At 39.1% G+C, this 22060-nt stretch overlaps 1 long non-coding RNA gene across 1 annotated transcript; it reads left to right on the forward strand.

The window, feature by feature from the left end:
* Positions 1-287: 287 nt before the first annotated feature.
* On the forward strand, positions 288-20475 carry LOC106893041. Its single transcript, XR_001412980.1, has 3 exons — positions 288-365; positions 17330-17395; positions 20372-20475. It is a non-coding gene; the product is annotated as an uncharacterized LOC106893041 (long non-coding RNA).
* Positions 20476-22060: the final 1585 nt, after the last annotated feature.

Here is a 22060-nt window from a genome sequence, read left to right on the forward strand (position 1 = left end):
TAGGTAGGATAATAAGAGCAAAGTATGGAAAACCAGAATCTGGTCCTGTTCAGAAGTCTTTTTTTTTTCTTTCAAAGAAATGGAGATTGGCTTGAATAAGGAAAATAGAATCTCTTAAACAGTTCTGCTTGTTATGTTAGTTACTTTTTTCCAAGTGAAGATGCACTTTAGGGTGGCACATGAAGGGGCAAATGCACCATCCTGAGTGGGATATCTCATTTAGAACACACATCCTTCTGACTTTGTTTTCTCTCTTCTGCCCACAGCTCCCAGCAAGAGCACGGGGATCGGCATGCTGCCAACGTCTGCCTCGTCATTGTAAACATACAAAGCCCCAAAAAGAAACTGAGCAAATATTTCCTAAGGTAAGTGTGAAAATTCCAGCCCTCGCTGGGTCCTTTCAGCTGAATTTTGCTCTAAAATTACTAAGCTGAGAGTATGAAGTAAAGGCCACGTTTGTCGGCTGTTTTTTCCAGTGCCTTTACCAGAGTTGCACTTGGTAGCCATTTCTACAGAGATACTCAGAAGTCAGTGGGTGGTTTGGTTACACTTAGCCTCAATGTACTCAAGAGCTGATTTCATTCCTGTAAAAAATTATCTGGACTAAAATGGAAAATATTTGTAACTTGTCAATCCACACCTGTTGGAGGGGCAATTATATTATAACCATCCTCTCTTTTAATTCTAATTTTAATACCTCTCCGATGTGTCTTTTTAAAATAATACTAATACTAATGAAAAAATATCATCAAGTCATTCAAGGCATATTTTTTGGCTTTAATCTTACTTTATTCATATGTCCATAAGGTGCAAGAGGAGTAGTCCACCCTTGCACAATATGAGGCTAATGTGGCAATTGAGTTGTGAAGGTATTGCCTCTGCTTTGCACACAGGGAGAGATTTCAAGCAATGACTATACTGGCCCCTTCCTCTAGGCTTTCCAATGAAATTCCCTTTTCTAATGCTTTCAATAAAAATATATTATATATGACTGGTTCTAAACATTATGCATAGACTGGTTTTTAACAAGCATGGTTGTCCTCCTTCCTTGCTGCTGAGGATGAAAAAGCACATTTTTAAATTCTCTTTTTCTCTCCAGTTTGTAGACACAGTAGTCCCAGGGAGGTTGTAACTAGATGATTTTTAAGGTCCTTTCCAACCTAAACCATTCTATGATTCTATACTGGGGAACTTTGTCTGAATCTCATCTCTTTGTTGCACCAGACCATGGTTCAGGCCCTGCATACAGTCCCACCTTGATAATACAATGATGTTTAGCCCTCCCTGTCCTCCAGGACCAGATGCTTTCATTCTTCAGAGCATAAGAGCTAAAATAATTTGTTGGCCTATTGCTTGAGTTGTGTCACTCACATGGGAGGATCTCTTGCTTGATCTCCATCTTTTCTTCAAAGCTCCATAAAGCTTTTCTTCTCCATTGCGTACCTCACATTGCCTTGCTTTCCTCAAGCTGTTTTCTTCTTCCCCACTGCTGCCTGTATGTGGCTGCCTAAGCATTGCACAAGTTTTCAGAGCTTATCCAGAGTGCCCAGACCACAGTCCTCCTAATAGCCCACTCCACTGCCCTGATTGGAGCGGGTCTCAAAGCCCTGTATAAGTTTTCTTTCCCTTCACTATTTTTTTTTTTAAATGTCTGTCCATCTCTTGACCAGCTTGAGAGGTACAGCTCCTTCTCGAACATTTAAAACAATTATTCCTTCATAGAAACTACTATACACAAATCATAGATGCTACTCATAGAAACAGGTGGCTAACTTCAGTCAGGAGCAGAAAAGAAAATAGAATCTTAAGAAAGTGTTTGAAATATTTAAATTCCAGCTCTAACTGGAAGTTTTCCAAAATGCCTTCGAATTCTTTACTAAAAATCACTGCTTGCCCCTTTCCCCACCATGATCTTATTCTAGCTCCTGAAATATTGTATGTGCTCAGAAATTGTGTCTTGACTCCATTCAGCACCAGAAAAAAATTATATGAATGTGAACTATGGGGCTGCACTGATGTGTGCCAGCTTGATAAAACGATCAGTATCAGGCCTTCAGAATTAAGGAGCAGACTGTTCTGCTGGGGTTTTTTCCAGTTTTTTTTCTTGGGAGGGTTTGTTTTTTAATTTATGTGGTTTCCCTCCCATTGCTTTGATATCTGCCTATACCATACCTGAAGGATATTTATCCTCCAATTTACAGTAGAAAATGTGTCAAAAAAGCCCTGACTATTGAATTAGAGAAAAGTTAATTTTTTTATCTAAGAAAAAAATGAATAGCATTAATTATTGCTTTAAAACACAATCATCTTGAGTCTGAAAGCTGTTTATTTGATGTTTAGAGACTGTTGTTGACAACGGCAATAAAAAGAAAAACTCAGCTAGTTAATTTGTTTCTTACTAAGGTGGTGCTGTACTATTTGCTTTTCAAGATTCTCAGATGAAACATTTTTCAAACATCGGCTCGTTAAGCCTTTGCACATCCCGTTGGGTGGATAGTCCCTGAAACATGGTCATATCTGTTGTTGTATTTGCACCTAGTGACTAGTGAAATCTAGAGCTTGGGAAGTTATTTGAGATAACAAGGTGAATTTAAGGAAGCTAATGAAATTATCTGAATTGGGTTAATATAACAGCTAAAAATCACCTCTTCTGAACAGTGTTGGGGGAACTGTAGTGCAAAGAGGACCCTGCCTTTTACAGATTTTCTTCATTCATCTCTCCAGGATGGCAATGCTTTTTCTCACTGTGCCTGGGAGTCCTTGTTCCCTTTGATCACCATCTCACGGTCTTGCAGTTTCGCTTCTCACTCCGGCTGTTCCCTCAGAATTCCTCCCGCCTTCCTCTCAGTTGCCACATCAGACAAGGTTTAGCCCTTGCCATATTATCATGGATTTATCAAGTTTTAATGTTCTTCAGCATTTCTTCCTTTAGAATTGACTGAAAAAGGGAGAAATTAAGAAATAGGAAATATATGTATGTTTGAACTCCACTGGTTTTCACAATGTCTTTTATTTTGTCACAATATGTCACTTTCAGCATTTTGATAATTTTGAAATTGTTACAGTTTGAAAACAGTATTTCAATTTAAAAATAAAAGCACATTAACTTGGCTATAGCTTATACTTGTTTCAGTTGTTATAAACTGGCCAATCAGAATTCAAGAGAAATTGCAAACCCAAAATATTTTTAATTGAAAAAGTTTGCAAACAAGTCTGGGGAAATCAAGGTGTATTAGAAACTTCTTATTCTCTGAGTAAGATAACAGGGCTATGGGAAGCGGGATAGCCCTGCTAGACTGGTGCTCCAGCCAGGTTCAAATAGGAGATTTAACCTTGCACCATGTTGTGCTGTGCCTGCTTCAGCCTTAGGGTTAAAGCCTTTGATTTCAAACTAAGAAGCAGCATGTCATAATGGTGTAACATTAAATGCTGGACAAAGAAGCTGGTAGAAATCAGAGTTTCATATCACAAAGGTACTTGTTTAAATCAAAGTGTATCCCATGGCTACACCGATACAGAGCAGAGATAGCAACAGTGGTCTGCAAAAACTAATTTGTCAGTGTGCAATGTTGATTACCATTATGAGTTTTAAGTAACCTATAGGATTTAGTAAAGCAGGGGATGTCCTGCTGTGGTAGATGTCACTTGTGGCATATGAGTCTTCTCAGTGTAGCATGAGGCTGGGAGCTGCAGTTGCCACTGCCCCAGCCGTGCTGAGGCTGGCAGAGAAAATCCCATAGTGCAGTCCCAGTAGGATGCTCAGCAGCTGAACCCAGACAGCACCTGGAGGTGAGATGCTTACCTCCTTAAGGCTTCTAGCTGGCTTTACCAAGCTGTGATTTGCAGCATTTCAAAGGGGACCTGTAATGCAGCAAAAATCAGGATGTTGCTCCTGGCACTCGTTGGCAATATCCATCAAAAAGAAGATTGGGAATCTCAGAGTAAAGAATCTTACGAAAGTCTAGAGAAAGACAGAACCTGAAAATTAGTCTGAGAGAATTAGTCAGTCAGTTATTTTTATATTTCAGTACTTCACAGGCCTTGAAACTGTTTGTTTCCTTGTTTCATTGCAACCTCTCATTGTGAGATGAGGGTTGTGCTGCTGTCGCCATCAGAGAAAGGAGTTGTGGTGCAAAAAGACTGTATAGCATGCGTGTGGCCATTGAAGAGTCCTGTGGCAGACCAGATAATTTACCATAGCTACCCAACATTCCTAGTCTCCCTCAGCTTTTCAGTTTCTAACACTTTTTTTTAAAAATTTATTTTCTTGTGAGAGCACAGAAGACTGGCTCATCACCCTCCAGTAGGGTAGTTTTCATGAACTATGTAACATATGGTTGGGAAAACATTTGGGGGCATCACAAACATAATGAGAAAAGTGAGTTCACGTAATTTAGGTGGCATGTGGGCACGGTACAAAGGCTATTGAGATTTGTTGACTTTAAAAAAAGATTTTTTTTCTTGTGCTTGGCTGTCAAAATATATCTGCTGACACAGATGGGGAGGTTATTACAGACTGCTACAGGATGGATAGCTAATGATTAGTCTGGCGGTCAAGGGAACCAGCAAAAGCAATTATTCATGAGCTCACTTTACTCTTCCTTCTGACAGCTGGGAAATAAGTTTCTAGCAAAAAATATAGAGGGTTGTTACCTTCTCTATATCTCTTTCTCTATATCCCTGCTGTACCTGGATACTGTGACAGTTCTGTTCCTGAGTTAGATTTTTGAGCTTTGACCAGGACACACCTCCAGGGTACATAGATAGAATTTTTTTTTTATACTTGTATATAGTGTTAACTTTTGGTCAATATTCACGCTAGCACCAGGAGGTTGCTTTTGATTTGCTTTACTGTAGAAAAAAGCTGAATTGTAGGGGTCCTGTACAGGAATTGCAGTCACTGCATCTTCCCTGTGTCCTCAAGAAGCCAAAAGTTTGTTTTGGACTGGTATGTTCCTCGTACTTTGAATGCACATTAAAGTACGTTCAGGGAGAAAATACAAACTGCAGTTTTCGAAGTTACTGGAAGAGAGAAGAGAGAACATCTTATGGGTACCAAGTTCCCTTGAAATACTGTTCTCAGAACAGGACTTAGGAGCAGCATGAAACACATGCACATCATTCCCCAAGGGCACCTGATCCATTTGCTTGTCAGCAAAGCCACGCCATGCCAGTTCTGAGCAAGTTGTAACTGGAGGCGTGGAGAAAACCACACTGCATTCTTCACTGTTGCAGACAATAAGATATATTCTGGTTCCTACTGACCTTTCTTGAAGAGATGTCCTGCTAGCTGACAACTTCAGATGCTGCTCAGTAACACAACTAAATGCTGAAGCAGTAGAAGGAGCATAATGCTCCTGGTTCCAGCTCATTTATGGTGGGCACTGCTTTTCTTCAGATTTGTGATTGCTTCCAGTCCTGGTTTGCGTTTCTAGGAGTTACTGCATCAGAAATGGTTGTTCAGGGAAAGAAAGGTCAGAAGCCTGAAATTAATCTACCACTGCTGGGCAGAGGTGGCATATCCATCATGTAGGTCTAGATGGGTATGCAATTCCAGAGATGAACTTGCATCTTTGAGCTTTGGGCAGTGCCCAGCAGCTCTGTATCTTTAGGAGTTGTCTGCAACTCTCTTACAGAATTATGTGTAAACAAATCCCTACTTTGCCAAACTTTTGATATAAGTAAATGATGTATGGACGAACAGCAGAGATGACAATGCAACCACCACTTTTCTGCCTCAGTAGCTCCTCTTAAACCTCCCATCCCCTCACAATATGTTCTCTGCTTGCTGCTTCTCTCAGTCCATATCTGCTTGCTCTTTGTTAGCACCGAAATACTGCCCAGCTTTAAAACACTGATACAAAGGGCCAAAAATATAAATGCCTAAAGACTGTGGTGCTAGGGGATCTAGGACCTAGAGGCTGCAGAAGTGCTAATGTCCCACACCTAACTAGGGGCTCAGGGACGGATTGAAAACCCAAATCAACTGTTTAGGCTCTCTCTCCTAGTGAAAGATAGGGATACTAGTTGAAGTTGTGCACTAAGTATTTTGTAAAATCTGGGCCATGCCTCACTGTTTCGATGATCTGAAAATTTAAATCTCATTGATTCTGAGTGGTGGAGAATATCGTGTGTCACTTGTGTGTTGTGGGAAATGGGTCCTGTTAAGGTATCTGTTTCAGGAACCCTTTTCTGAAAATCTTGAGCTGGAGTTCTTTAAAATTGTTCTTTGGGCACAGCTCAGATCACAGCTCGAGCAATGTTTAACACAAAGCAGATCTTTAAGTGATTTTTATAAGCTAGGAGTTTTAGATATCAGCTGTTATGTTGTTCAGTTATTTCAAGAAGAACAGCAAATTGTTGTGCTTTTCTTTTTTTTTCCCCAGCAGTTTGTTGCCTCTGCCTTCATTGCCCAAATATAACTGGGAGCAGAAATTCCTAGATTAGGCTTCTGACATATACGAACCCCTTATGTTTTGATTTGTGTTTTCCCCTGTTAAGCCCACATAACGGGAATTGGCTGCTTATCGTTGAGTAAGATCATTGAATGATTTAATGGGGAGTTAAATGAAAAGTAAGAGTTTTCATACTGGTGTGATGCAAATCCTGTGTCCAATTAAAGCCTCAAAGCATTTTTTAAAAGCTGTATAAAAGGTGAATCATTTCTGTAAACAGCCCTTAAAGTGAAAACCCAACACCTTTGCTGTGGGAGAAGTAATATGACCTCAAATACCTTTGCAAACAAAGAGTCCCTTGCCTTCTGCGAGCTGCTCTTTTTCAGCAGCTCAGCATGGGGTGCCAGAAAAATCATTAACGGGCCCATCTTGCACTTCTGGCTTTTCCACACCTGCGTATCACGATCCCTGCTGTAACTTTATGGACCGTGAGGAGGCAGGTTTGACGCCGTGAGACACAGGCTCAGCTAACAGCTGCAGGATGGGCAGAAAGCCAGACAGTAAAATGTAAAGAGGAGGAAGGAGAGGGATCACCTTTGAAGTTTACAAAAAAAAGCATGACTTTGACCACTTCCTTTTTTAATTAGCTGTCTCAGGTACATTGAGCCACCAGTTTGAATGGAAACTTGTGGGGGTTTGTTGGAAATGCTGAAGGTAATACTTTAAGTGTTTCATCTGTATGTGACTATTATTCTTTTAACCTTTTTTGTTGTTGTTTGGTTGTTGATTTTTTTTTTGTGGTTTTTTGTTTGTTTGTGGCTTTTTTTGTTGTTTTGTTTTGTTTTTTAACATCCTAGCATGATGTCAGGGAGAAGAGCTTATTCTGTTTGGAAACACCTGAACTACAGCTAAAAATCTGTATCTTGCAAGTGTGAAAAGCAACATTAATGCAGTGTTGAAAGTTAGGATTTTGATCCCACTCTAGCCAGGAAATTCATGATTACCATTCCCATAGCAACCAGGACACACCTCCAGGGTACATAGATAGAATTTTTTTTTTATACATGTATATAGTGTTAACTTTTGGTCAATATTCACGCTAGCACCAGGAGGTTGCTTTTGATTTGCTTTACTGTAGAAAAAAGCTGAATTGTAGGGGTCCTGTACAGGAATTGCAGTCACTGCATCTTCCCTGTGTCCTCAAGAAGCCAAAAGTTTGTTTTGGACTGGTATGTTCCTCGCGGTGCTCAGTAACACAACTAAATCCTGAAGCAGTAGAAGCAGCATAATGCTCCTGGTTCCAGCTCATTTATGGTGGGCGTGGATTTAATTTAAAAGACTGTAAATTACAAGTAAGTACATTGATCTTAATGGTCTATGTTAGGGTCAGATCCTTATACATGGGAGTGTTTTTTCCGAGATGTACTTTTGTTGACTGAAAACGTTTAAAAGACTTACACATGCTTTAAGGACAAGGAAGTCTATTTGTGCCCACAGAGGGATGTATAATTGTTGATATTAAAGTAAGTATTTCTTGTAGGGGGAATTCAAATTGTTTGCATATTCTTGCCTATGTAATGGTAGCGATACTTCACGGTAGGTGTTAAGAGACCTAAACACTCAACCCGCTAGCTGCTTCTCTCAGTCCATATCTGCTCGCTCTTTGTTAGCACCAAAATACTGCCCAGCTTTAAAACACTGATACAAAGGGCCAAAAATATAAATGCATAAAGACTGTGGTGCTAGGGGATCTAGGACCTAGAGGCTGCAGAAGCGCTAATGTCCCACACCTAACTAGGGGCTCAGGGACGGATTGAAGACCCAAATCAACTGTTTAGGCTCTCTCTCCTAGTGAAAGATAGGGATACTAGTTGAAGTTGTGCACTAAGTATTTTGTAAAATCTGGGCCATGCCTCACTGTTTCGATGATCTGAAAATTTAAATCTCATTGATTCTGAGTGGTGGAGAATATCGTGTGTCACTTGTGTGTTGTGGGAAATGGGTCCTGTTAAGGTATCTGTTTCAGGAACCCTTTTCTGAAAATCTTGAGCTGGAGTTCTTTAAAATTGTTCTTTGGGCACAGCTCAGATCACAGCTCGAGCAATGTTTAACACAAAGTAGATCTTTAAGTGATTTTTATAAGCTAGGAGTTTTAGATATCAGCTGTTATGTTGTTCAGTTATTTCAAGAAGAACAGCAAATTGTTGTGCTTTTCTTTTTTTTTCCCCAGCAGTTTGTTGCCTCTGCCTTCATTGCCCAAATATAACTGGGAGCAGAAATTCCTAGATTAGGCTTCTGACATATACGAACCCCTTATGTTTTGATTTGTGTTTTCCCCTGTTAAGCCCACATAACGGGAATTGGCTGCTTATCGTTGAGTAAGATCATTGAATGATTTAATGGGGAGTTAAATGAAAAGTAAGAGTTTTCATACTGGTGTGATGCAAATCCTGTGTCCAATTAAAGCCTCAAAGCATTTTTTAAAAGCTGTATAAAAGGTGAATCATTTCTGTAAACAGCCCTTAAAGTGAAAACCCAACACCTTTGCTGTGGGAGAAGTAATATGACCTCAAATACCTTTGCAAACAAAGAGTCCCTTGCCTTCTGCGAGCTGCTCTTTTTCAGCAGCTCAGCATGGGGTGCCAGAAAAATCATTAACGGGCCCATCTTGCACTTCTGGCTTTTCCACACCTGCGTATCACGATCCCTGCTGTAACTTTATGGACCGTGAGGAGGCAGGTTTGACGCCGTGAGACACAGGCTCAGCTAACAGCTGCAGGATGGGCAGAAAGCCAGACAGTAAAATGTAAAGAGGAGGAAGGAGAGGGATCACCTTTGAAGTTTACAAAAAAAAGCATGACTTTGACCACTTCCTTTTTTAATTAGCTGTCTCAGGTACATTGAGCCACCAGTTTGAATGGAAACTTGTGGGGGTTTGTTGGAAATGCTGAAGGTAATACTTTAAGTGTTTCATCTGTATGTGACTATTATTCTTTTAACCTTTTTTGTTGTTGTTTGGTTGTTGATTTTTTTTTTGTGGTTTTTTGTTTGTTTGTGGCTTTTTTTGTTGTTTTGTTTTGTTTTTTAACATCCTAGCATGATGTCAGGGAGAAGAGCTTATTCTGTTTGGAAACACCTGAACTACAGCTAAAAATCTGTATCTTGCAAGTGTGAAAAGCAACATTAATGCAGTGTTGAAAGTTAGGATTTTGATCCCACTCTAGCCAGGAAATTCATGATTACCATTCCCATAGCAACCAGGACACACCTCCAGGGTACATAGATAGAATTTTTTTTTTATACATGTATATAGTGTTAACTTTTGGTCAATATTCACGCTAGCACCAGGAGGTTGCTTTTGATTTGCTTTACTGTAGAAAAAAGCTGAATTGTAGGGGTCCTGTACAGGAATTGCAGTCACTGCATCTTCCCTGTGTCCTCAAGAAGCCAAAAGTTTGTTTTGGACTGGTATGTTCCTCGTACTTTGAATGCACATTAAAGTACGTTCAGGGAGAAAATACAAACTGCAGTTTTCATCCATGTAGGAACTACGTGGATTTAATTTAAAAGACTGTAAATTACAAGTAAGTACATTGATCTTAATGGTCTATGTTAGGGTCAGATCCTTATACATGGGAGTGTTTTTTCCGAGATGTACTTTTGTTGACTGAAAACGTTTAAAAGACTTACACATGCTTTAAGGACAAGGAAGTCTATTTGTGCCCACAGAGGGATGTATAATTGTTGATATTAAAGCAAGTATTTCTTGTAGGGGGAATTCAAATTGTTTGCATATTCTTGCCTATGTAATGGTAGCGATACTTCACGGTAGGTGTTAAGAGACCTAAACACTAAAGCATTTTTCCATTTCTTCTGCTGCAAGTTTGGCAAAGGGCATTCTCCAAATGCAAGAGCGCAACTGGAAAAAAAAAGGAAACCACACATATTTTGAAGTGCTAAAGATGCTCTAAGAAAGCAGTTATAAAATATGCCCTAACTTATAATTTTATTAAAAAATATAATATACTAATAATTCAGAACTTAATGAGCTATCTACCAGGCTGACAATTTCTGAGGTGATTAAAGGATAATAAAGTCAAATCCTGAGTACATTCACTGGGTGTTGCTCAAGCCTGGGAAAATTAATTTGGGAATTTATTGGAGATGCAAAAATTCTTTCAGACTGGGCAGAGGGGTAGGAGAAGAATCAACAAAGAGATCTACTGTCCTGCTGCAAAGTGCAGTGTGATCTCACAGTAAAGGGCAAGGGTGCAATATCAACGACATAAAACTTCATTGTGATTCGTAACTCCAATAGACCCGAGTCTGTTCTCTGCTTGGAAGATAAAAAAGAAAGAAAAAGTAACATTGGATATTAGTTATTTGAATCCGTGCAGAAATGTTTCAGCTTTATACAGGAGTTGAATCTGGTCCAGTGCATTTTAAGTTTTTTTCCCCAGCAGTTTGTTGCCTCTGCCTTCATTGCCCAAATATAACTGGGAGCAGAAATTCCTAGATTAGGCTTCTGACATATACGAACCCCTTATGTTTTGATTTGTGTTTTCCCCTGTTAAGCCCACATAACGGGAATTGGCTGCTTATCGTTGAGTAAGATCATTGAATGATTTAATGGGGAGTTAAATGAAAAGTAAGAGTTTTCATACTGGTGTGATGCAAATCCTGTGTCCAATTAAAGCCTCAAAGCATTTTTTAAAAGCTGTATAAAAGGTGAATCATTTCTGTAAACAGCCCTTAAAGTGAAAACCCAACACCTTTGCTGTGGGAGAAGTAATATGACCTCAAATACCTTTGCAAACAAAGAGTCCCTTGCCTTCTGCGAGCTGCTCTTTTTCAGCAGCTCAGCATGGGGTGCCAGAAAAATCATTAACGGGCCCATCTTGCACTTCTGGCTTTTCCACACCTGCGTATCACGATCCCTGCTGTAACTTTATGGACCGTGAGGAGGCAGGTTTGACGCCGTGAGACACAGGCTCAGCTAACAGCTGCAGGATGGGCAGAAAGCCAGACAGTAAAATGTAAAGAGGAGGAAGGAGAGGGATCACCTTTGAAGTTTACAAAAAAAAGCATGACTTTGACCACTTCCTTTTTTAATTAGCTGTCTCAGGTACATTGAGCCACCAGTTTGAATGGAAACTTGTGGGGGTTTGTTGGAAATGCTGAAGGTAATACTTTAAGTGTTTCATCTGTATGTGACTATTATTCTTTTAACCTTTTTTGTTGTTGTTTGGTTGTTGATTTTTTTTTTGTGGTTTTTTGTTTGTTTGTGGCTTTTTTTGTTGTTTTGTTTTGTTTTTTAACATCCTAGCACGATGTCAGGGAGAAGAGCTTATTCTGTTTGGAAACACCTGAACTACAGCTAAAAATCTGTATCTTGCAAGTGTGAAAAGCAACATTAATGCAGTGTTGAAAGTTAGGATTTTGATCCCACTCTAGCCAGGAAATTCATGATTACCATTCCCATAGCAACCAGGACACACCTCCAGGGTACATAGATAGAATTTTTTTTTTATACATGTATATAGTGTTAACTTTTGGTCAATATTCACGCTAGCACCAGGAGGTTGCTTTTGATTTGCTTTACTGTAGAAAAAAGCTGAATTGTAGGGGTCCTGTACAGGAATTGCAGTCACTGCATCTTCCCTGTGTCCTCAAGAAGCCAAAAGTTTGTTTTGGACTGGTATGTTCCTCGTACTTTGAATGCACATTAAAGTACGTTCAGGGAGAAAATACAAACTGCAGTTTTCATCCATGTAGGAACTACGTGGATTTAATTTAAAAGACTGTAAATTACAAGTAAGTACATTGATCTTAATGGTCTATGTTAGGGTCAGATCCTTATACATGGGAGTGTTTTTTCCGAGATGTACTTTTGTTGACTGAAAACGTTTAAAAGACTTACACATGCTTTAAGGACAAGGAAGTCTATTTGTGCCCACAGAGGGATGTATAATTGTTGATATTAAAGTAAGTATTTCTTGTAGGGGGAATTCAAATTGTTTGCATATTCTTGCCTATGTAATGGTAGCGATACTTCACGGTAGGTGTTAAGAGACCTAAACACTCAAAGCATTTTCCATTTCTTTTGCTGCAAGTTTGGCAAAGGGCATTCTCCAAATGCAAGAGCGCAACTGGAAAAAAAAAGGAAACCACACATATTTTGAAGTGCTAAAGATGCTCTAAGAAAGCAGTTATAAAATATGCCCTAACTTATAATTTTATTAAAAAATATAATATACTAATAATTCAGAACTTAATGAGCTATCTACCAGGCTGACAATTTCTGAGGTGATTAAAGGATAATACAGTCAATTCCTGAGTACATTCACTGGGTGTTGCTCAAGCCTGGGAAAATTAATTTGGGAATTTATTGGAGATGCAAAAATTCTTTCAGACTGGGCAGAGGGGTAGGAGAAGAATCAACAAAGAGATCTACTGTCCTGCTGCAAAGTGCAGTGTGATCTCACAGTAAAGGGCAAGGGTGCAATATCAATGACATAAAACTTCATTGTGATTCGTAACTCCAATAGACCCGAGTCTGTTCTCTGCTTGGAAGATAAAAAAGAAAGAAAAAGTAACATTGGATATTAGTTATTTGAATCTGTGTAGAAATGTTTCAGCTTTATACAGGAGTTGAATCTGGTCCAGTGCATTTTAAGAGATGCAAAAGGGGGCACCATACCATGTTTTGTGTTGTACACAGCTAGTTTCTATAATTTCAAAAATATTTCAGAGTCATTTTTTTCTTGTGATGTTTTTCATACAATGTTTTGAAAGAGAAAATTAAAAAGAATGTTTTAATTCATGTTTATAAATTGTAGTTGAAATACATAATTTAATACAACATAGGTAAACAAAAACACTTATGTAAATTAGATTCAGCTATTATTTTATTTATTTTGACAGAAGCTATTTTTAATACGGCTTTTTTTGTTGTTTTGTTTTGTTTTTTAACATCCTAGCATGATGTCAGGGAGAAGAGCTTATTCTGTTTGGAAACACCTGAACTACAGCTAAAAATCTGTATCTTGCAAGTGTGAAAAGCAACATTAATGCAGTGTTGAAAGTTAGGATTTTGATCCCACTCTAGCCAGGAAATTCATGATTACCATTCCCATAGCAACCAGGACACACCTCCAGGGTACATAGATAGAATTTTTTTTTTATACATGTATATAGTGTTAACTTTTGGTCAATATTCACGCTAGCACCAGGAGGTTGCTTTTGATTTGCTTTACTGTAGAAAAAAGCTGAATTGTAGGGGTCCTGTACAGGAATTGCAGTCACTGCATCTTCCCTGTGTCCTCAAGAAGCCAAAAGTTTGTTTTGGACTGGTATGTTCCTCGTACTTTGAATGCACATTAAAGTACGTTCAGGGAGAAAATACAAACTGCAGTTTTCATCCATGTAGGAACTACGTGGATTTAATTTAAAAGACTGTAAATTACAAGTAAGTACATTGATCTTAATGGTCTATGTTAGGGTCAGATCCTTATACATGGGAGTGTTTTTTCCGAGATGTACTTTTGTTGACTGAAAACGTTTAAAAGACTTACACATGCTTTAAGGACAAGGAAGTCTATTTGTGCCCACAGAGGGATGTATAATTGTTGATATTAAAGTAAGTATTTCTTGTAGGGGGAATTCAAATTGTTTGCATATTCTTGCCTATGTAATGGTAGCGATACTTCACGGTAGGTGTTAAGAGACCTAAACACTCAAAGCATTTTCCATTTCTTTTGCTGCAAGTTTGGCAAAGGGCATTCTCCAAATGCAAGAGCGCAACTGGAAAAAAAAAGGAAACCACACATATTTTGAAGTGCTAAAGATGCTCTAAGAAAGCAGTTATAAAATATGCCCTAACTTATAATTTTATTAAAAAATATAATATACTAATAATTCAGAACTTAATGAGCTATCTACCAGGCTGACAATTTCTGAGGTGATTAAAGGATAATAAAGTCAAATCCTGAGTACATTCACTGGGTGTTGCTCAAGCCTGGGAAAATTAATTTGGGAATTTATTGGAGATGCAAAAATTCTTTCAGACTGGGCAGAGGGGTAGGAGAAGAATCAACAAAGAGATCTACTGTCCTGCTGCAAAGTGCAGTGTGATCTCACAGTAAAGGGCAAGGGTGCAATATCAATGACATAAAACTTCATTGTGATTCGTAACTCCAATAGACCCGAGTCTGTTCTCTGCTTGGAAGATAAAAAAGAAAGAAAAAGTAACATTGGATATTAGTTATTTGAATCTGTGTAGAAATGTTTCAGCTTTATACAGGAGTTGAATCTGGTCCAGTGCATTTTAAGAGATGCAAAAGGGGGCACCATACCATGTTTTGTGTTGTACACAGCTAGTTTCTATAATTTCAAAAATATTTCAGAGTCATTTTTTTCTTGTGATGTTTTTCATACAATGTTTTGAAAGAGAAAATTAAAAAGAATGTTTTAATTCATGTTTATAAATTGTAGTTGAAATACATAATTTAATACAACATAGGTAAACAAAAACACTTATGTAAATTAGATTCAGCTATTATTTTATTTATTTTGACAGAAGCTATTTTTAATACTCTAGTACATACTGTAGAATAATAAAGCTGCCTTGTCACTCCATGGTGTTTGCTTTTCTGTCTCTGGACATAAATAACAGAAAAGCATATAAGAGAGCATGCAGACAGCTGGTTCCCTCTGTGTGATACTTCTCCTGATATAGGTGTGTTTGTTTTATTTTTTAAGATCAGGTACTGTAGATATAATTGATGGTGCTTTCAGAAGTAATTTCTATAGACTTAAAACTTAGTACCTGTTCGCTTTACTTAGTTAAGCATAAGACAAAAGTTGTTTCCTGATATCATATTACAATAAAATATTATGAATGCATACAGCTTTTTGTAGAGGGTGGTAGAATACAGGTGAATCGATAGCTTAGCTTATTGGTTTTTTGTTTTATTTTTATGAAAACCTGTGCATTTTTTGAAGGGATTAGGATCTTGGAAAATTGTATTAGCTGCAATTTTTTTAGGCTTACTAGGTTATTGGAACAGTAGAAATGGAAAGTTCTTTTCTTCTTAAGAAAAAATAATGTAGTCCTCTCCCCTGCCCATCACAGCCTCAGATAATATCCCCTCATCATTGACAGGTATTTAGCTAACTTTTTCTCAGGGACATGCTCTCCCTGTCCAACTTGGTCCAGAGCCCCCCTCTCCTTACCATGTGTTTCTCAACCTGGAACACATGAACCCTTGTTGCATTTTTTTTCTCCATGGAATAACTAATATTCTTCCTGCAACTTAAGACTGTTCCTTTCTTGCATTTTTTTTCTCCATGGAATAACTAATAAATTGAAAAAACTATAATTTCCTTTCCATGGGTTTGCAGACCATAGTGTCTTCAGTCTTTTTAAGCTAACACCATTTTAATTAATGGCATTTCCTAGTCCTTTTGTCATCTTCATTGTTCTTCAGTTGTGTCCTTCTTGAAGCACCTCATGCACAATTGCATGCAGTACTTCCCTTGAAGCTGTAATGCAGCATATAATTGAATTATTATGTTTTCTGATTTCCATGCTGGACTTACACTCATAGTTCTTCTTGCTGTATTTGGGTTTGCTGAGCTTGCAATCCTTGGTAGTCCCTCAGCGTTCATCTCTGCAGACCTTGCTCTCTAACCAGCTCTTTTGCAGCCTATCTTCAAGTAGTGGATGATTCTTGCCTGTGTGCACTGTCTTGCATTTGTCCGTGCTGGAGAGCCTGCCACTGCTTCACACCACAGTTCTGATTTGTCAAAATCACTTTGCATTCTCAGCCCAGCTTCCTGGTAGTCTCTTTGCGCTTCGTGTCATCCACAGGCTTAATAAATGCATCCGCTGCTCTCATCCAGGTCACTGCATGTTGTTCCATGGTCTCTAAGATTAATACAGGAGGAATATAAATATAGTTTTCAAAAGGATTCAAGCCGTGTCTAGTGGTTCCAATAGCTGTCCTCAGAATATTAAATCAGGAGCCGCAATGGTGAGGTGTATGGACGTACAAGGACTTATGGCCTAGAAAAAATGGAGTTAGGAAATAATAGGATAAATTGCAACAAGATCTATCTTCCTAATAGAAATACAGCCCCACTTCCTAATAATGTAGCAGCATGTCTAGTGACAGAATGAGGCATTGAATTGGAGATAGCAGAAATAATCCTTCTGCTGGGGCTAGGCTCACTTTTTCCCCGTGTGCAGTTGTTCGAACTGGTTTATGATTGTCACCCTGCCACAGTTCTCCTTTTTACACTGCATTAGAGATTGGACGAAGGCCATGTTGCCCTCACCAGCTGACTGCCTTTTTTGTACTGAGACGAAGGAGAATCTCTGTAAGCCACTCCCAGGTGAACCATAACTGAAGTTGTGGCTCATCTTCTGCTCTCAGAACAGAGTTCTGTAATGTCTGGATCAGAGAGATTACTTTTCATAAGGAGTCCCAGAAATACATTTATTATTCTTTTGGTACCTTGCAACCCTAGCAACATAGGGGTCACTAAATTCTGCAAGTTAAGGAGAGCAGGTTGTATGGGGTTTGAGGACTGTCCAGGAATTTCAGCAAGTGGTGGAAATACTGGGGGAAGGGGGAAGGCATTTTCCTTCACATCATCAATTAATGAGTGCTGTATCAGACTGTAAGCCACCCTGCTGTTTCGTGGTGTTGATGCTTTGAATGAGCCTTCACACGGGTTTTTCTTCTTTTTTAAAATTTGAACTGTTGTAAAACTCTTTCTTAAGGTAAGAATGGTGAGGACTCATTGGAAGAAGGTGGAGTATTGCACACTGAAACACAGTTGCCAGTCTGCCATCCCCATTGATCCTGTTGAGCTCGCTTTTTGCTATTTCTGTTTTATACTAAACCTGAATGTTGGATTATGTCCCACAGTTGCATCTTTCTGGGTCCTCTGAATTGCAGAAAAGACCTGAAGAGCTGCTCCAAACTGGGCAGGAGGTGAGTTCTCCCAGCCAATCTCCACCGCATCTCCCTGCTACCCATGCTTTTTCCTCATTCCCTCCCCCCGCCCTCCCCCGGGTCTGGACAAAAACAAGGTTTTTTTTGAACTCTTGTAATTGTATCTGTCTGGGAGAACAACCGAGGTGTCAAAGTATCAAAGTGAAATTCAGAAAAGTCAAGAGCAAGTAAAGATTTGAAGGGGCAAAAGGGAAGTAGGAAAAAAAAAAAAAAGCTGGTCTTTATCATGGTAATAGTAATGAAGCCAAGCTGGAAAAGCCCAGACAATGGGCTGAGTTACTGTACTATAAACTGCTTCCTGCCACTGGGCTTCACAAGGCAACTTGACCCAGCTGATTAGGGAACCACGGGGCCAAGCTCCGGTGGTTTCTGACCCTTGGGGAAGCTTGCCAAGCCTTGGGACTTCTCTCATTTGGGCAGTTCTGGTTCTCACTCCTGACATGTGAAGGAGCAAGAAAGACCAGAGGAGCAAACAGATTACTGTAGATAGGTGGGGGAGCATTTGAGTGGGAAAAATAACATTTCTTCTGCCAGAGAGCCTTGCTGTGAGTTTGTCCTCACTCACAAACTGACTGGTGTCTGTGCCAGCTGGACCCATCAGCAACCTGTAGGAGGTAGCACTTGGATTTCTCTTGCTGGCCTCCTCTGTCCAACTCTAGGAGCTGATTTTTATGCTTGGGAGTGGGCTGGAGATGGGTGTGAGCAGAAGCTGTCAGCAGAAAGGGATATCTCAGCTCAGGCTCCAGCAGCACAGGTGCTTGGGAGTGGGCTGGAGACGGGTGTGAGCACTGACCCAGAAGCTGTCAGCAGAAAAGGATATCTCAGCTCAGGCTCCAGCAGCACAGGAGACTCCTTTTCTGTGAAGCTGCCCTGGAAGCTCCCTGCCTCTGTGCATGCATATTCCCTCTGGGCATCTAGCCCTTCAGGGATGCAATCAGGCTTCTAATCAATTAGGCAAATTGACTGCAGGAGTAAGCTATTTCCTATTCATGGCAACAAGCCTGGGTTATATTAACTCCATGTTTTCCAAGAGCTCTGACCCTCCCCACTATGGTGTTTTTTCCAATGCTGGAAGGACAAAATTATGAAAAAGCAAAGGAGCTTCTAGTAACAGTGGACATGGTCTCTTTCTGCCAAAAGCAAAATAATTTGGCTGAATGTCGGAGGATTTTGGTGGCTCTTAAAAAAAAAAAAAAAGCAAAAACAAAAACAAAGCCCCCCCCCCAAAAGTGTTAATTTGGGTTCAAAGGTAAAGGGACATATATTCCAGTAAGTAGATATGAGAGTATTTGCTCTTTAAATCCCAGTGATCCAAAGACACAGTGCACATGAGGAGCGGAGGATTTTGGTGGCTCTTAAAAAAAAAAAAAAAGCAAAAACAAAACCGGGAGGATTTTGGTGGCTCTTTAAAAAAACAACAAAATAAAAGTGTTAATTTGGATTCAAACGTAAAGGGGCATATATTCCAGTAAGTAGATATGAAAGCATTTGCTCTTTAAATCCTAGTGATCCAAAGACACAGTGCACATGAGGAGTCTCAAAATTACTCACAGAACTAGTGCTGTATGTATTTAAATGTGTAGGTACTATGAGAAGTTACAAAATGCCACTTAAAATACAACTTTAAATGTCCTGAGGAAAGAAGTTCCAAATGAAAGTTAAGCTGCACTTTCCCTCTTTGTTGTTCTTCATAGCAGGGGTTTATTTTTACCAAGCTCTTCAAGGTGTTCGGCGTAAACAAGTTACTGAAGTCCCAAAGACTCCACATAGATGCAGGCATATAGGAGGATGAGGGACATAGGATGTCACATCTCTTTGTCTTAAACATTATTTTAGATATGCCAGGCTATTGGTTTCACAGATTGTTTCCAAAGATGACAGCAAGCTACTCTATTGCCTCTCACATCTTTTGGTGTTTCAAAAGTTTTATTCAGTATAACTTCTGGCCTAACATTATGTACGGGACAGAAAAGCCAGCCCAGACAGTACTGTAATCAGTTGCTCTCAGTGTGTAGCTGAGCAGCCCACCAACCATATGGTCCTGCTCTTATTTCTATACAGTCCCACCAATTGCATTAGTCTCACTCTAGTGGAAGACAGAATGCTGAAGGTGTTGTATAATGAGTGACCCACCCCAGTAATTTGTATATTAAAAGTTGATCCTGCATTAAGAATGCTTACTGAAGTCTTCTGAAACCCAGCCCCAGGGTCATAGCTTACAGTTGGTCCTCAAGTCACTCAAGAATTTTAGAGGTCTGATAAGTCTCATTAGAAATAAAATACCTTGTTAATTTTTTTTTACCAGATTTGCTTCTTTTCAGGATGGATGCAAGAAGGCTGCTGAATTCATGCAGAAAATAAAAATTAAGAACTCTGTGAATTTGCCAGCACACATATAAAAATTAAATATTGCTGTCTCTCACTAGAAGTCACTACTCAAAGTCATTAATGGCAGTTTATCTATTCATTGCAAATTACAAACTGAGCATTACATGTGTAAGAGTAACACAGTCGCACAGCGAAATCATGAAAGGCAGAGAGTGTTAGAGACAAGTCATGTTTGCTTGCTGGACCAGTCAGCAGAATAGGGGAAGTTAAACACTATATGTTTTCATATACATAGTATAAAAATCATAAAGAATATTAAATCTCTCTCCACAACTATTCCAACATGGCAGAAAATTAATTTAACCATAGAGGGTGTTTATGTTGAATTTATATTTTTTTTTACTTATTGATTTCTGAGTGTAATTCAAGGCTTTATCAAATGAATTAAGTGAATAGGAATTTCAGGAGGTCATTAAAGTGTTATACAGGATTATAAAGACAATGTTTATCCCCTAGTTGGTCCAATATGAAAATTCCTTTAAGTAAGCTCACAGTTTATAATAATGTTTATAAAAATGACAGTTTATAATAATCACGGTTTCTACTATTTATTTTTTTTACCTACAGTACAGAACCTCTGAAAGGAGCAAGAAATATTTCCAACATGAAAGGCGCCTTTTTTACTTGCATCATATGTATCATCTTGCCTTTCTTGATATGGCATCATCCAGAAGGTCAGTTACTGTCATTATATATGCAGATATTTAATGTTATCTTATACGAACACATTCTCAGGTCTTCTGAGTTTTATCAAAGATATGCTTCCGTGTTAACCATGCGCTCAGAATACAAAAGAGACCACCCAGTAGGTACCTGAAAAGCTGATTAAAGCTTCAGAATTATTTCCCCATGTATAACACCAAATTTTAGCAAAGCAAGGTTATAAATTTGCTCTGTTTCACGCTCTGTGTTGTATGAATGAATACATTTCTCTTGGACCAAAAAGTCTTAGAGACAGAGGACCAGATCAATACTTAGAGAAAATCCCAGTTGCTTAAGACCAGATCAGTATATTCTCATTTCAAAGTGATTTTTCAACTATCAGAGATAAAATAAAAATGTAATGCATCTTGATTTAGGACTGTGAACTGGAGGATCAAAGTGGCAGCTTGCATTTATTGTTGTTAAAAAGAGGTCCTCTCCTCATGGAACCTCAATTTTGTTTAGGAAGCTGATGGACCTACTTGCAAACATCTTGCTCGGGCTTCTCAGAAACACTGAGGAATAAAAATAGCTCTCCTCACTGTAATATTATTGCCTTAAGATGGTCAGCAGCCTTAGTGTTTTAATGGTCCCTTGTGCTTGTTCATGTTTTCCTCAAGGACAAGGTCACAGTGGGGCTCCATCTTGGATAGGAAGCCAAGTTATTTAAAATTTACACTTCATCAACATGTTCTTCCCTGTGCAAGAGAACTGTTTCCGTACTTGAGCTCTGATGAAGCGCTTGCTTTTCTGACAAAAGACGCTCAGTTGTCCACAAAAGCAGCAGATTGTTTGTGATACTGAGGGAGAACCATTACAGACAAGGGGTGCAGTTTTTCAGGGTAGCTCCACAGTTAGGTCCCAGGCAGGCTGGGTTGCATATGGAATGGTGATTCAGCAGTAACCATAATATCTGCTATATATTCAGAGACTGATTAAATTTATTGCTTTCTTCCAAATGTGTTTCTCTATTTGGTGCTAATTGGAGCAGGAGGCTGGAGCAGAACAACCAGTTTGCAGCTGTTGAAAAAGCATACAGCGTCCACGATCTGGTTAGTAATCAAATGGGGGGGGTGTCTAAACTAAAATTAGTTGCTCTGTAGTGAAAGTTTGTAGCAGAAATGTGGATGGAGGTACAGGAGTCAGGAGTTGGCACATGGAAAGCTTTGAAACCACTTTGCAGTTTGATGTAACTGGTGTAAGGTTGAGTTCGGGAATGAGGTAGCAGAAATTTGGTAATATGGAATGGAAGGTTGTGGGCAGACAAGGACTGCAGGCTGAATGCCCTCCAGCACTTGTAAATTCTTGTTCTTGTGAGAGCTAAAACTTACCAAAATTTTTATTTTAAAGAGTTTTTTTTGAAAAGTTGTGCTTCTGGTAGAGTCAGTGGTAAATCTGTCCAGAACACTTAGAGGGGCAGGAGTTCACATCTTCTGTTTTCAACCTCTCCCTGTTCTGCATGAATTTTAATTAGAATTGAGTTAACCATGAATCTCACCCACTATGCTAACTGGCAGAAATACACTTCCTTATTCAGTCCAAAATTCGTTCTAA

This window comes from Calidris pugnax, unplaced genomic scaffold, assembly GCF_001431845.1.
Source record: "Calidris pugnax isolate Ruff unplaced genomic scaffold, ASM143184v1 scaffold24, whole genome shotgun sequence".
Taxonomy (NCBI): domain Eukaryota; kingdom Metazoa; phylum Chordata; class Aves; order Charadriiformes; family Scolopacidae; genus Calidris; species Calidris pugnax.